Below are 15711 nucleotides of genomic sequence, written 5' to 3'. Positions count from 1 at the left end.
AAGGCTGAAGTATTTCTTTTATGAATAATGTTTTAACTAGTATGTATAAAAATTGTTTTTAAATAGTTGGTTTTAAAACCATTCACATCACCTTTAATGACCGATGCGTGTGTGGATCTTGTTGGAAAATATGACGGTAATGGTTTGATCGTGGTTTGAATGCCACTAATATAAGCATTCTCCGCACGTCTTAATTCCGTTTTTGTTTAGTTCAGTTATGACTAGTCAGATTAAGGTGATAAAAAAAAATCGCTGTTTGGAGCTTATGTAGGCCTACAGTTCAAAATTCATGTTTAATTGAATAAACCGTTAGTAAACACAAGCACATCTTATTGAACATCATTTGTTTTCATCACCAATTATCATAGTAGAGCAGTTTCTCAAGCAGTTTGTGATGCATTTTGGAAACAGGAGATGAGCCCCTAGTCTAATGCGCCACCTGGCTTGAGAAACCCGTTCTCAAAGACTTACTTTTAGTCATTGTTTGGGTAGCACACTTATCCTGAATGCCTTCGGCAGAATTCAAATGAGCCATTGTGATCTAGATTATTCTAGATTGATTCCAAGATTACTGTGAGATTAATCTAGATTAAAAGAATGAATCTATGCTCACCTATAATGTCTACATATCGTACCTTTTGTTGCACAACCAAAATCAGGTGGAGATGAGACGGTAAGAAGATGAGCCAGAGCTAATAGCAAACAGATTTTTCTCAAGCAGATCAACATACTGATATACAGAAATGATTAAACCCAATTATTATAACACAAAATACTAAAGTAATGTGACAAACATAATTTATTAAAAGTGCAACTATAATGTACATCACTGAGGAAAAAAGTTTCATGCAGGAAATTTTGAGAGTCAGTTTATGGTTAATTAAGCGTGTCACGATCCTCCACATCCTCTATTTTCGATTCTAAAGGCACGATTCGATTTTCGATTATGAATAATTAATTAATTAATGACCAATTAATTATTTGTAGCCTACCGTTTAAACTGCCTGACCTGCGTGGTCTTTGTTTTACCCATAAACAAATCATACAGTAAATGAATAAAGGAAAGATATACACATAATTACCACCTGTCAATCACTTTTTCTGTGGGACTCGTGAGTAGGCAGTGATCTGTGTCGTTATAATGGCGTCGGTAAAAAAGACGCACAACCAACAGGAACCAGCCAACAGTATCTGAGGTGTTCGCTAAAATGACTAAGTACAAGTGAGTGAAAGATTGAAGCAGTCCTCTGACTGCCTGGACCTGCTGTCTCGAGCGCATGACTGTAGTGCGTCTGTGTGGCCACGTTATGTGCATTTTCAGAAATAGAGAGGAAGGAGGGCTGCTCAGAAATGCTACACGCCACTGTGGATGTCAAATCGTTGTCGTTCTAAAATGCCATTTAAAAACAAAGACAGTGTAAACAGGGCCTGAGTGTGTACTTTTCGCGAGCGGATTTGCAACGGGGGCGGGCGGAGGATCGCGATACCGGTGTTGTCTATCGGACGAACCGTACGTAATGCGTACATAGCAGAGCTTGCAAAACTGTTTTTTTTTGTCGACAACATGAATGTTGTCAACATAACTCGCTGGAAATCCAAAATGCTTACACACCTGCGACTTCATTGGCGACTTCTGCAGTTTAACAAGGACTTCAACAAGCCTGTTTTTTTCCCGCTTGGCAAGCCAAGCTGACGTGACATGGGGGCATGGCAGCATCGACAATTCTATTTTTTGATTCGATAATCTAAATTGAGCATAAATTTCGATAGATTTCGATTAAAAATCGAAATCGTGACACCCCTATGGTTAATTGTTGTGTATATTGAGGAAACGCAACCAGGCTACAGATTTTAACTGTATCACAGCCATTTTCTAAGTGTGTAAATGTTTTAGTCAAGTTTGACAGTCATTTCCATTTATATGGAATAATGTAGCTTGGACATTCTTATAAATCTCTTCTATTGTGTTCCTCCGATAAAAAATGATTATGCATTTGACAACACATGGGAGTGAATGATGTCTGAATGATCTATTTTTGGGTAAACTCTTTAAGCTGCACATATGAGAACGCAACATTTGAGTCTTGTGTAGCGTTCAGACTGTTTATCGTGATTGTTCCGTGCATCACAGATGACGGTACGTCTGAATTGTGCTCTCAAGGCTTTACCTTGTCCTGTGGCCTCCACCGCGTGCCTGCTGATTCATGTGTGCGAGTCTGCGCCGGCCTGCAGGATGGGGGAGGGAGAACGAATGAGGGACACGGAGTACTCGGAAAGAAGGGTAGATGATTACCAAACGCTGCACAGCGAGGAAAGCAAGACGGAAAGTGCGAGCAACCTGATCCTGTGTCGAAGAGTTAGCATGATTCAGCATGTGTGATTCATTTGGGATTTAATGGAAAATAGCGACAAAACGCAAGCAGGAATGTTCTGGAAGTCTTATAAACATGTCTGGGATTTGAGAAATGGCATTCTTTGGCCTTACTCATAAAACTCCAATGTCATGACTGACTAAAAAGTTGCATTTAATTAAATTTATTTGGTAACAGTTTGCAGATGTGAAGCCATTTATGCGCAAAGGATGAATAATTATTGAGATTCAAGTGAATTAGATTAGATGTCTCCTAAAATACAAGGTAAACGAGAATCTTATTTAATAGAAATAGTGTTGTGAGGAAGAAATGGTTATACCTTTATAAATTATACAAGCACTATTGTTTTGAAAGTTTAGATTAGAAGAAATGTACAATACCTTCAAGTTGATCATTTGGTATAACTAGTTGCTTATATGAAAGGCAAAAGCCTTGAGATTACGCTGATTTTACTAAAATTAAATATGATCATTCCTGGATTTTTAATTGCTTAATTAGGAGAATAAGGTCTGACTTATGTAACGGTGGCTGGTAATAATAATTCAGTTTAAATATAATTTGAATGAAGAAAAATACAAATAAATTTCAAATTTCAAAAACCAGTTTTAGTGGGATTAGAACCCGGGCCCGTCTACACCACGGTCCAACGTTCAACCGCTAATCCACATGACCACTAGGCTTCAGATTTTCACGGCCCTAAATCTCACTCCCAGCAGACCTCAAACAAAAAGAAAAAAAATTAGTTATCAATATTTTTAATTAAACTTTGGGCGCCAGACAAGATTACCTTGCCAAAATTAAAAACATTTACTAATACCCTGGTTAGCTACAGCCGGCATTTAACCACCATACACAATGCAAAAGAAAAGGATAAATAATAACAACGCAACACACTTTAAATGAAATCAACTGTTGTATTTATATCACACAATACAACATATATTTTCTAAATAATAACGAATTCTTTTTACCACTGTTCAATCTTGGTTGAACGATTTTTAACAACAACAACAACAACAAAAAAAATCACTGCTTAGATAAGTCAATAAAATAAAAGAAAGAAAACATCAAACAAACAATCAATCAAACAAACAATAATAACATGTGGCTGAGGTAACAGAAACCAGAGAGAAAAAGAAATTTAAAGAAAGTTTGTGAAATTGAGTAGCAATGGGTGTGGATTGTATGGGTGTATGAATGAATGTGAATGACCTAAATAACTGACCCGGCAAACAACGCTGATTCTGTACAGGTCCACCTTGGCTTTCGATCCCCATAAGATCCTGCAGACCCCTCGCACTTAATCGCTCGTGTAGCTTTTCTGGTCAGCCTGTCCACCATCACTTTCACACCACAGTATTTATCGCCACACCTCCATCTTCAAAGCCAACAGCTCTTCACCTTTGCATCTTTCTTGTTTCTCGTCTTTTTCTCTCCCCACGATTTCACCACCAACACACGAATAAAAAAAACAGCAAAGAAAACAGCAACTCCAACAGCAGCAACCACAACAACAACAACAGCCACCCCCTAAGCAACCCTCAAGACCACCTTTTATGGTCTCCTATTGTGTACCTGCCCTTCCGCTTCCTCCCGACCCCGAAAATAAGGTTTTGGAAGCTCGAGGGAGGGCAGAACAAAGCAGCGCCTCCTAGTGGCACTTTGAGAAAATGGGAGAACATTTTATTCGCCACACTTAAAAGTCTTGTCATTTAACAGAAATAATGTACAGTATAGAATTTATAAAGTCATGGTGCAGTTGAAAAGGAATGAATATTGTGTATGACTCTCAATAGCTTGGATGACTGTATCCTTACATCTCTGCAATAACTCAAACTTACGTCATCTGGAATGGCAAAGAAAGCGTTCTTGCAGGACTCCCAGAGTTCATCAAGATTCTTTGGATTCATCTTCAATCCCTCCTCCATTTTACCCTAGACATGCTCAATAATGTTCATATCTGGAGACTGGGCTGGCCAGTCCTGGAGCACCTTGACCTGCTTTGCTATTATGAGGAGGTTGAAGTATGAGAAGGAGCGCTATCCTGCTGAAGAATTTGCCCCCTCTTGTGGTTTATGTAATGGGCAGCAAAAATGTCCCTATACGCCCCCATACTGAATACAACCCCAAACCATGATTTTTCCTTCACCAAACTTGACTGAATTCTGTGAGTATCTTAGGTCCATGCTGGTTCCAATAGGTCTTCTGCAGTATTTCTGATGATTGGGATGCAGTTCAACAGATGATTCATCGGAAAAATTTACCTTCTGCCACTTTTTCCAAATGATCAGCTAGAAGTCAAGTTATTATTTGTTGCTCTTACAACAAGACTTTTGTCAGGTAGTGTATTGGTAATGTAAAAATGAAATGACAAATATTTAGTCCATAGACTAGGAATTTTGAAATGTAAGAGTCAATAAGACCGTTTTACTAATGTTCGAACATGTCACTGAGTTGGATTGTCTTGGGAACCAAATGTTTTGTTTCTGATGTTTGAAAGTCTCTTCGCGTCCTGATCGCGATCATTAATAGTGTTGTCAACTATTTCCAATAAAAAGTAGCTAAAACCTGCCCGAAAAGTAGCTAAATGTTGCCAGATTTGCATATTAGTGACATTATCACATAGTATCTGACAAGCGTAAGCCGGTCATGTTTCTACTTTCTGAGGTGCCGAGTAGATTATATTAAAACATCACATCCAGATGCACAATATTAACATATTACTTTGCGTGATGACGTCATTGTGTTATCGCAACTCAAAACTACATCTTTAAGTAGAATACAAAATCATTAATGTTTTCTAAAATTGACTGGCCATCTCAGCAAAAGCATTATTTGAAATATTTCCATTTAGATTTGTATGAAAAGTAGTTAACTATTTGTAGAATAATACAAACACCTTTTTAATGAGCACTTTTTAATTATTAAATCAAACACTGATAACAAACAGTTAAATCCTTATAAACAATCACAGCTTGTGTACTTACAGGGCTCAACAATAAGGACTGCCCGCTGGCCCGGGGCCAGTGTGCAAGACGCTCGGGACAGTATACAGAATGGTTACTGGCCCGATCGGGGCTAGTGCTGCCTTGCCACTAAAGTTTAATTTAGCTGCGACTGTCAATTGCATGCTTTCATGCCCAGACGTGTTTCAGAACTTGTTTGCCCAGTAAGCGTGGTTCGTGCGGCTAATATGATTATTATGTTGATGGATCAAGCAAGAACAAGAAGTAAAATGCATTTTAAAGCTAGATTTACAAATAAATGAAAAATAAAAATATTGACAGTATTATAGACTGATGTAATGAGACGGTTTATAAAATTAGGAATTTTGGTTGGTTATAAACAAAAAAAAAAAAACATAAAATTGTCAACTAAATAATTCAACTAAACCATTCACTTTATTTAATCTAATCAGTATTGTATTTAAATTAAATCATTTTTAAATTGTCAGTTGTATTTAAAGAAAAGTTATGCTAAATAACGAAATGGCTAACTTTTTTGGTGGGGCCAGAGAAAATTTTGGCAGGGCAAGTAAAAATCTGAACCACTTGCCCAATCGGGCCAGTAGAAAAAATCCCTAGCGTTGAACCCTGACTTACTCTTTTTAACTTGTGCAATTACCATATTTGTGAAAGTGACAACAATTATAGCACTTTTGAAAAAATAAAATACCAAAAGTTACACGTTAACAGTAAATTAACAGTTATGAAAAACAATCTGAGCCAGCAATTTACTCTTCTGAGTGAAGCCCGCAACCACTGCTCTTTTGAAAAAATTGCCAGATGAATGTTAAAAATTGCTAAATTTGTTGCTATGTGCCTTTATAAAAAAAGTTGCTAAATTTAGCAACAACAATTGCTAAGTTGGCAACACTGATCATTAAGGGGTCCAAATGAATTTATATGTATTTTAATATTCTGTGGGAACTAAGAAAGGTTCATCCAATCAAAACGTTTGATCCAAACATTTCTATAGGCCAGGGGTGTCAAACTCAATTCCTGGAGGGCCGAAGCCCTGCAGAGTTTAGTTCCAACCCTGCTCCAACACACTTACCTGTAGGTTTCAAACAAGCCTGAAGGACTCAATTAGTTTGATCAGGTGTGTTTAATTAGGGTTGGAACTAAACTGTGCAGAGCTGCGGCCCTTTTGGAACTGAGTTGTGTTGACACCTGTGCTATAGGTTGTCTTACCTCTCTGTCAAAATATGTAATTGAATACCTCAATCCGTGAACCCTGTTTGCACAAAGTTTTGTCATCACCGTGTTCATGGATGCAGTTCATCAGCAATCGACTTTATTATTCATTTTAACTTTGGTATTGTACTTCTTAATTGCACTGTAACGTTTTCTTTAAGGTAAATGTTACGTGATGTCTAGTGACCCTTTAGATGGCAATTTGCAGGGAGGGCTGTTTCCTTTCAGGGCTATCAAGCTAACGTTAGCATTTTCCAAGACATCCTGTTGCACTTTTAAAGACATTTGTGTGCTTGAAAAGGTGTTTATGAAAGTCTTTTTGGTTTTCATGGGAATGTTTTTGCGGAGAAAATCTGAAGGGCATGACTGTTCCATGCACTTCCATTTTACTTTTTTTTTTTTTATATTATTTTTTTGGGGGTTTTCACCTTTATTTTTTAATAGGAGAGTAGAATTGACAGGAGCATGGGGAGCAGAGAAAGGGAAAGGATCGGCATAGGACCACGAGGCGGAATCGAACCCAGGTCGCCGCGAGCAACGGAGTGCATGTGTCGACGCACTAACCACTACACCACTGGCGCCGACACTTCCATTTAGTTTTAATCATTTAGCCAGAAGCTTTTATCCAAAGCAGCATGCAAACGGGGACAGTCGAGGAATTTAAAATCAACAAAAGAGTGACTTTTTAGTTCCGGTTCTTGATGCATGTCAGTAAATAAGGTGTAGTTACTAGACAATCATAAATTGAGGAACTTAATCTTGTCACTGTACACTTAAAAAAAGACACTTAAATTTCTACATGCACATTAGCTCCAGAACAGGTCGTTTTCAAATCATAAGCTACTACTTTGTTAACATGTTTAAACTATATTTGCTCTGTAAGTAACTTGTATTACCTTAAGGCTTAATCAAATACATTAGATTTTGGAATTGGAAATTTTGAGGCTATCCACTAAACTTGTTTAGATATGTCACATAACCTGCTGTCTGGAATAGCACCACGCCATTCTTCATTGTTGAACCCTGGATACAGGATCTTTTCATTTAAATTTTTTATTTTTTTTTCCTGTATTTGATGGTTTTACAAAAATGTCAATATTTGCAACATTATGCAAAACTCTTTGTTATTACTGTAAGAAAACTAAGGGACATATCTTCCTTTCAGTGTGTTTATACAAGTGTTAGTGTACTTTATTTGTGAAAGTGATCATGTCTTGGTTTTTTTGTCTTCCAGGTTTGTAATGGCTGCTGAAAGTGAATATTGGCTGACCTACCGTAGTTCTTCTCTGGCAAACTTTATGACTCTGTCTTTACGCTAAAGCTGCCAGCTGAAGAACTGTTGTGGTCAGCTTTACCCAGCACGCATCATTTTCATCCCAGAGTCCCGTGGATCTCTTTCACACTATTTTTTTTGCTGTAGATCTTTAATGACATGTTAAATGAAATATTTTGTAAAATGTCTCTGTTACCTGTTTAGCAGGTTTTTAAATAGTTGCTTAAAATTCATTCATTCATTTTCTTGTCAGCTTAATCTCTTTATTAATCCGGGGTCGCCACAGCGGAATGACCCGCCAACTTATCCAGCAAGTTTCTACACAGCGGATGCCCTTCCAGTCGCAACCCATCTCTGGGAAACATCCACACACACATTCATACACTACGGACAATTTAGCCTACCCAATTCACCTGTACCGCATGTCTTTGGACTGTGGGGGAAACCGGAGCACCCGGAGGAAACCCACACGAAGGCAGGGAGAACATGCAAACTCCACACAGAAATGCCAACTGAGCCGAGATTTGAACCAGCGACCTTCTTGCTGTGAGGTGACAGCACTACCTACTGCGCCACTGCCTCGCCCGTTTCTTGAAATTAAATTAGTAAATCCTGTTTGTGGAGGTTCTCTTTCAAATGCATGATACAGTTTTATAGTATATTGCAATATTTTACCTTCAGTTAATTTAAAGTCATGTTCTGTCCATGTACACCGGGGAGCAGTTGCCAGTTGGCATTAAACTAAAAAGGGAAACCATGTGCAAAAAACTTTTTTTGTGGCATTAAATTGTGGTTCATATCCGCTAACATTTTTCAATTTGATTTTACATCAAAAAGGGAAGCACCCTTTTACATAATCTGAATGATTTATAGATTAAACCGCAGTACAAGCAATGCATTATGAGCACACATCCGTTAAATGTGGTTTGGTAATGACAAAGTTTTGGATAAGAACTTTTACTTGAAGGGGATGTTAATGAAATGAACATTTAGGGCGTAGTCACACTATGCTCTCCGAACCGTGCCCAGGCCTGTTTCCCGGATTGCTTGAGAAGTGTGAGTGTTTTGAATCGAGATCATGCACAGTTCACTAATGCCGAGTTCAGACCGCATGATTTTCAAAGTAGTCGTGTCACAGATGTTTTCACACTGCATGACTATCTGGGCTAGCGTTTCGTCGCTGCTTTGTTTACACTGCAAGATGGATCGGCGACAGGGACTTTCACATTGCATGACTTTACTATAGGAAGAATCGCTGACAACTGTGTCCAAACTACGTCTCACAGCCAAAAACACATAGTATATCTTTTGTTATTAACCACATAATGAGAGAGAAGCCTTTAATGGGGTAGAACATGTACATATTTGCTCACCTGGGTTTAAAGGGAATTAGCAATTTCTCCTCAACTTAAGTTGATAATAAACTAATTTCTTTCTGTATAAAACGTCAAACAGACACGGTTGCTCCTGAGTCCTGTCAAACCTCCATTAGTTTTTCCTCCATTTCGTGGGTCCAAATAAACCGAAAATGAACGCTTTTAACTTCTCCCTCAGCCTCCCGCTGGCCTGCAGCAGGTATACACACACACACACACACACACACGCAAATAAATGCTGCTCTCTTATTGGCTGTAGGCAATCGCTGATGTTATTTTCAGTCAAAACTCAATTCACACGCCATGATTTGAATCGCCGACAGCTCCAGATGTTTAGCATGCCAAATATCTCGCAGGCATCGGTCTACTCATCGGCGATTCTCTCAGATCGCATCTTAGATAGTTCATACTGCGTGATTGTCACTCACGTGCACGAGCAGTGATTTGCCGGTGATTTCAGGCATTTGTCGGCGATTTCTCAACCTGACGGCGAGCCAAAATCGGGGCTAAAATCACGCAGTCTGAACTAGGCATAAGCCGGCCCTGGCCTGGTTGGAAGAGGAATGCCTGAGTGCGGTTCACTTGGGTTCAGGCGTGGTACACGTGTCTGTGTGTGATTGCAAAACAGGCCTGAGCCCGAAACTGAAAGCAAGACATTACTTTTACGGGACGGTTTCATATGTGTTTAATAATTATTCTTACTTTTCAATGAATCTGTCATAAATTATTAAAGATGCAATCCCCTCACTGCATGACAGCTGCACCTTCAGCGAACCTCCTAATTCCTGCAGCACAAGGACTTTATGATTGTTTATGAGCATCAAAAGTGGCTGAACAGTTAGCAATCACCATTGTGACTGTGCTGAGCGAGAGCGCTTACTGAACAGCGCATCATCGATGATGTAAGTGTACTCAGGCCCAAATCTAATGTGGGGGGAGACGGGAGGGGGAACAAGCGTGCTTTGGCCAGGTTCAAGGCAACTGTACATAGTGTGAGTACACTCTTACTTGCGTCTGAGTGCACACTTGTGCATCGGTCATTAGCCCGATTCAGAGCACTCACATTTCTCAAACGCTCCGGGAAACGGGCCTGGGCACGGTTCGGATGGCATAGTGTGAGTAGGCACTAACAGTAGGAAAGAAAGGTAGTCCTGTCTACAAGTGCAATATCTTTGACAATCACCAGAAGTTGCAGAGGTTTTATTTCAGTATTTTATTTTTAGTATGCTGATATAGCCCAAACTGGGTTACATTTTGAAGAGATTACATTTCTGGGTTACATTTTGAACCCTTATGCCTTTATACAGGGCCTCAGCACTGCAGCACTTTAACACACTTGCCTGTAGGTTTCAAAAAAATCTGAAGAACTTAATTAGTTTGATCAGGTGTAATTAATTAGGTTGAAGGTTTTTCCACATTTTTTGTTTCCTTTTTTCTGATTCAAATCCAAAAGATTTGTCATGCACACAAACCTTGCACGCAGAGTTCGAATTAATTTATCCCTGCCGATTCAAAGTTTACTTCAGGATGTCCATGGCTAAATTTGATATTTTGCTAGTGATACTGGAACCACATATAAAAAAGACCACCATTTTCAATGAACCAATTGATTCTGAACAGAGACTGTCCTCACTCGTAATTTGCCTTTCGCTTGTATGGCGGCCCTTAATTGTCAAAACACCACTCAAATTTTATGATTGCGGAAGTGTTGGAGGCAGTGTTTCAATATGATTGACAAAACGTGAGGTTGCATTTATTTTTTAATGTGTAAAAATCTTCTGGTCCATTGTGCAATAACATTTAAATAACATTTGGTGTTAAATAACATCTAAAGTTAAACTGCAGGGTTTTACACCTGTGTCCTAATCACTTTGGAGGGTACCTCTGAAGGGATTAGAGCAGGGGTAACCAATCTTGCTCCTAGAGCGCTGGTGTCCCTGCAGAGTTTAGCTCAAACTTCTCAACACACCTGCTTGGAAGTTTTTAGTAGGGTATAAACGAGGGTCAGAGTCAGCTCCATGTGGGTGGGATTTGAGTTCCAAGTGGGCTGTACAAAACTGGAGTTTTTATCCATTTAATGACATGGCACAGAATCCAGCATTGTGTTTTATGAATTGTGCTTTCTACACCTACCCCGACCCTAAACTTAACTTCACAGTAACCTGATGTGTTTTATTAACCTCTACTCCATCTACACCACCTAAACCCAATCCATCTGTGGCATAAATCCCTCCCACATGTAGGTCTCCGGGCTGCAGTGATACCTACTTGGAAGTTTCAGTCACACCCTATTTACACGAGGCATCAGCGTCAACGCTTCCCATTCACTTTGAATTGGTGACATCAGGCGTTGCCGAACTGCATTGTAGATCCGTCGGCGCTGCTTCAGAGGCGTTGTTCGCTGCAGAAGTTGAGACTGGCTCAACTTTTCAAGCGCCAGCCAATCAGATCGCTGTATGCAAATAAACCAGCTAGACAGTGGCCAATTGCTGACTGAATTTCATTGGCTGACGCTGCTGTGATGATCGCTTCAGCCCCAACTTCAGACACGCCTTCAGTCAAGCGTTGACGCTGAAGCCCCGAGTAAATGAGGCGTTACACCTTGTAAGGCCTTGATTGGCTTGATCAGGTGTGTTTGATTTGGGTTGAGCTAAACTCCGTTGGACACTGGCCCTTTTAGTTTGTTTACCTCTGGGTAAGAGCAGATGAGGCCTTCTGGACTGAATGCAGTTTACAATCATGACACAAAGGCTGCATTTCAGTCCAATTATGCCCTTTACTCCCTCTCGTTTCCTCGGATGTGTCATTGATTACGCTACACATGTGTCCACTACTGGCGTAACATCTGAATGGGTTTAAGTCACAGGTGTCAAACTCAAGTTCCTTGAGGGCCGCAGCTCTGCACAGTTTAGCTTTAACTCTAGTTAAACATACCTGATCAGACAAATTGAGCCTTTAAAGCTTGTTTGAAATCTACAGGTAAAGCTGTGGTCACACTGCACTTTTCTCCCTATAGACTTCCATTCATACGCACGCCAATGCGTCCGACTGGAAACACAAGCTCCTGCGACAAGTTTTGCAATCTCATCACTTGAATTCGTGAGACCAACCCAGGACAAAACATGACCTCTCTGGACAGAAATTTTAAATATGGACCAATCGCTCACTTTTTAAAATGTCTAATCATCTTGTTTAATCCTGCCCTTTTTCGCAGCGCCGTACTACAAGCTCAAACTCTAGTGTGACCACAGCTTAAGTTATTAAAGCAGGGTTGGAACAAAAACAGTAGGGCTGCGGCCCTCCAGGAACTGAGTTTGACATCCCTGGTTTAAATGGAATACCCTAAACTGGTAATGCCCAAACTCTGTTCTAAAGGGCCAGTGTCCTGCAGAATTTAGCTCCAACTCTAATCAGACACACCTCAACCAGATAATCAAGGTCTAAAATATACTATACTGGAAAATTCCGGGCAGGTTTGAATAAGAGCAAGTTGAAGTTAAACATTGCAAGACATCAGCCCTCCAGAACCAAGTTTGTGCACCCCTGCCCAAAACCTTGAGAGCACATGAGAACTTGTTACATCCTAATCGCATTGCATTTTGGGACGTATAGCATATGAAGCCGACTCGATCAAAACCTGGTCAAAATTGAGGGTATGTCCATGTAAGCAACCCTAATTCACTTGATGAAGTGGAACTCACTTTAAAATGGCAGCAAAAAAAGGGATTCCTCCAAGAGAAGAGAAGTCTGTGAGTGCATGTCTAAAATAGGAGTGGAACACAGCTAATAAGTTTATTGTATCCTCCAAAATACTTCATTCCAGAGGGCCCTTTATTGTGGAAACGACACTTCAATATTGTTTTACTCCTAAGTGTAAACTTCAGAGGGTGTAATGTGCCATTTGGAACGCACAGACTATATCCATAGATATATACACTAGATATCGCATAGGGACCCTGAGCATGCGTCAATAGCGCCGCCACATTGGTACAGTGCTCCCAGGACAAATGTCATTCAACCGCACTAGTCAAAAGAGTGTTATTACGTGAAGACGTGGGACTTTAGCGCTGTCTACAGGTGTAGTAACGAGCAAACAAAGAAAACAAAGCACAAAGGCAGAACATTTCATTGGTAATATTAAGTTTTTTTCTGTTTTTGTATGTTCTGAACTTTTGTGCTAATCAGGTAACGTTATTGATGATAACAGTCACTTACTGCATTCACCATAAGGCAAAGCAGCTCCAACTCGCACTAAACACTCGGCTTATGCTAGTTTTGTTGAATAAAATCAGCAAACAATGCAAAAGAAAAATAACAACGAGATGCTGCGCTGCCAGAAACTTGTATTATTGTCGGCTAACGTTAATGAAAGAGTCGTTCGGAGGATTCATTCTCAAACGAATCGCTCCCTCCGTCAGTATGAGAAGTGAAAGCAGGAGAGGAGGTGTGTTTTAGGATATGATTAGATTAAATTTAACAGGGAGGGTGGATAGTAAATTTCTGTACACACAAGCACAAGCTTTTTGGCAGGAATGCCCGTGCGGTCACTGATCCATCAATGTAGAAAAGTGATGTAAAATTATAATTTTCGTAATTAGAAAAAAAAAATTACATACTAACATCCAGGAAAACTCCTGATCATAGATATATGTGTATATTTCTGGCTTTGGATGGCCACAGTCCTCCACTGTACCTTGTTCCCGCATTCATTTCAAAGGAGCGCTACCCTGTAGCAAGATGGCGGCGCTATTGACGCATTCCGTCCAATAGACAACAATAGGCCAGGCGACATCTAATGTATATATCTATGGACTATATCGAGGAGTGGGCGGTTCTTTTCAAGGGGGCGTGGTTAAAATAATACTGTGGCTTAAGCTGACATAGAGAGAGAAAAACCTAGGCGAAAGCAAAGGACTTTGATTTAATATTTACCAAAACGATTTATTTTTTGATTGGTGATTTTCAAAAATTAAATTAATTTTAAGAAACTACTGCTTTAGAATGAGCATATTTTATCCACTGGAATTGACCCCTGGTGTCCTTCCTATTATGTTAAGGACAGCAATAGGGTCAGATGCAGCAGATCATGACACCTGACACCTTTACAGCACATGCATACATTAAAATTAAATACAGGCCACACCTAAACATGGAGGATGACTTCTGCTTGGCGTTTTCTAAAATTAAGAGACTTGGACCTTTTAGTGTTTTTTAGTGTTCTAGCCATGTTGCGTTTACAAAGTTTGTATATGGGGGTCCCAAGTCACTTGAATTATTTTGGGTATCGCTGGCTAAAAAGTTTGGGAAACCCCTGCCCTAAACATTAGTGTGAGTAGTCTCCCCGCAATAAACGTTTAAAATGTGACGCATAAGTCTTACCAACAGAGGGCGACAATGACTGTAAAGTTGATCCACAGCTTGTTAATCAGACATATACACATTTACTCAGACATTTTCCGCGCTTGTGATTGTGATTAGGGGGCCCCGCGTCGTCGCGATTTTCAATAAACTGTTGGGAACAACTGTGGTCGGAACCAAAGTTCACAGGTCTGTGTTCTCTGAACACCTCTCAAGCGGTGGACTACTTCATTCTGATTGCTTGCCGCCAATGTTGCCAACTTAGCGACTTTGTCACTAGATTTAGCGACTTTTCAGACCCCCCTAGCGACAAATCTAGCGACTTTTTTTGTGTGTTATTGGAGATTTTTTTTAGACTGTCATTTGTCCATACTGTACCATCCCTACTCTTCTCAACGAGCTGCATGTGATGCCGCCGGCCCCTCCCCCGCCTCACAGCACTGACAGGCGGCCCAGTCAGTCCTCTACAGCAGCCTCTCCCACCTGCAGCCCGAGAGCAGATCACCCCTCTGCGTACCGACGACAAATGATTTAGCACAGGCAGTGTGAAGGTATTTCCCTTGTACAGTCTAACCGATCTACTTCTTCTTTATTTTAACAATTTATTTGGACCGTTTATTCTTTTTCTTGTTCACAATCACAGATATTTTAGTGACAGTTTCTGAACTTGTCTGAGTTTATTAACTACATATGAGAGATTACTGCACATTCACTAACGTTACACATCTATAATGATTTACTGTATTCAAACAGCAATAAATTTAGTTAAATAAACATGCTTATATAAAGTGTAGTGCAATTATAAATGCCCCTTTATTAACCATAGGCTGTTAAACAGAAACGGTAGAACGTGATGACGTCAGTGATATGCAAATTGACGTATGACGTACCCCCCCCCCCCCCCCTTCATCAGGGGGCCCCGTCAGCGATCCCTGCAGGGGGGCCTCCGCATTTTGCGCTACGCCACTGCCCTCAGTATGGCTTGAAGATGATCATCATTAAGTCTAGACCTGTACTTTGACTTATTGAAGTCCTAGGGGAAAAAAGTGGGGGAACTCACTCAAAACTTCCATTCCCTCACCTAAAAAAAAGGCGTGTATATGTATAAATAAAACACCCCCACCCCACTCCAGTCA

At 40.0% G+C, this 15711-nt stretch overlaps 2 long non-coding RNA genes across 2 annotated transcripts in view; one reads left to right on the top strand and one right to left on the bottom strand.

Annotated features, from left to right (window-relative positions):
* LOC147838945 (uncharacterized) overlaps window positions 1-15711 on the top strand; it is a 1276407-nt gene that overhangs the window by 114751 nt on the left and 1145945 nt on the right. The window lies entirely within an intron of this gene.
* On the bottom strand, window positions 3394-7156 carry LOC147838952 (uncharacterized). The gene is made up of 3 exons (XR_015520626.1): window positions 6545-7156; window positions 5975-6344; window positions 3394-5363 (listed from the first exon to the last, which is right to left on the bottom strand). It is a non-coding gene; the product is annotated as an uncharacterized LOC147838952 (long non-coding RNA).

This window comes from Danio rerio, chromosome 21 (genome assembly GCF_052040795.2).
Source record: "Danio rerio strain M-AB ecotype USA chromosome 21, GRCz13ab, whole genome shotgun sequence".
NCBI lineage: Eukaryota > Metazoa > Chordata > Actinopteri > Cypriniformes > Danionidae > Danio > Danio rerio.
The sequence above is the reverse complement of the archived record's forward strand: the minus strand, read 5'-3'. Positions and strand labels throughout refer to the sequence as shown.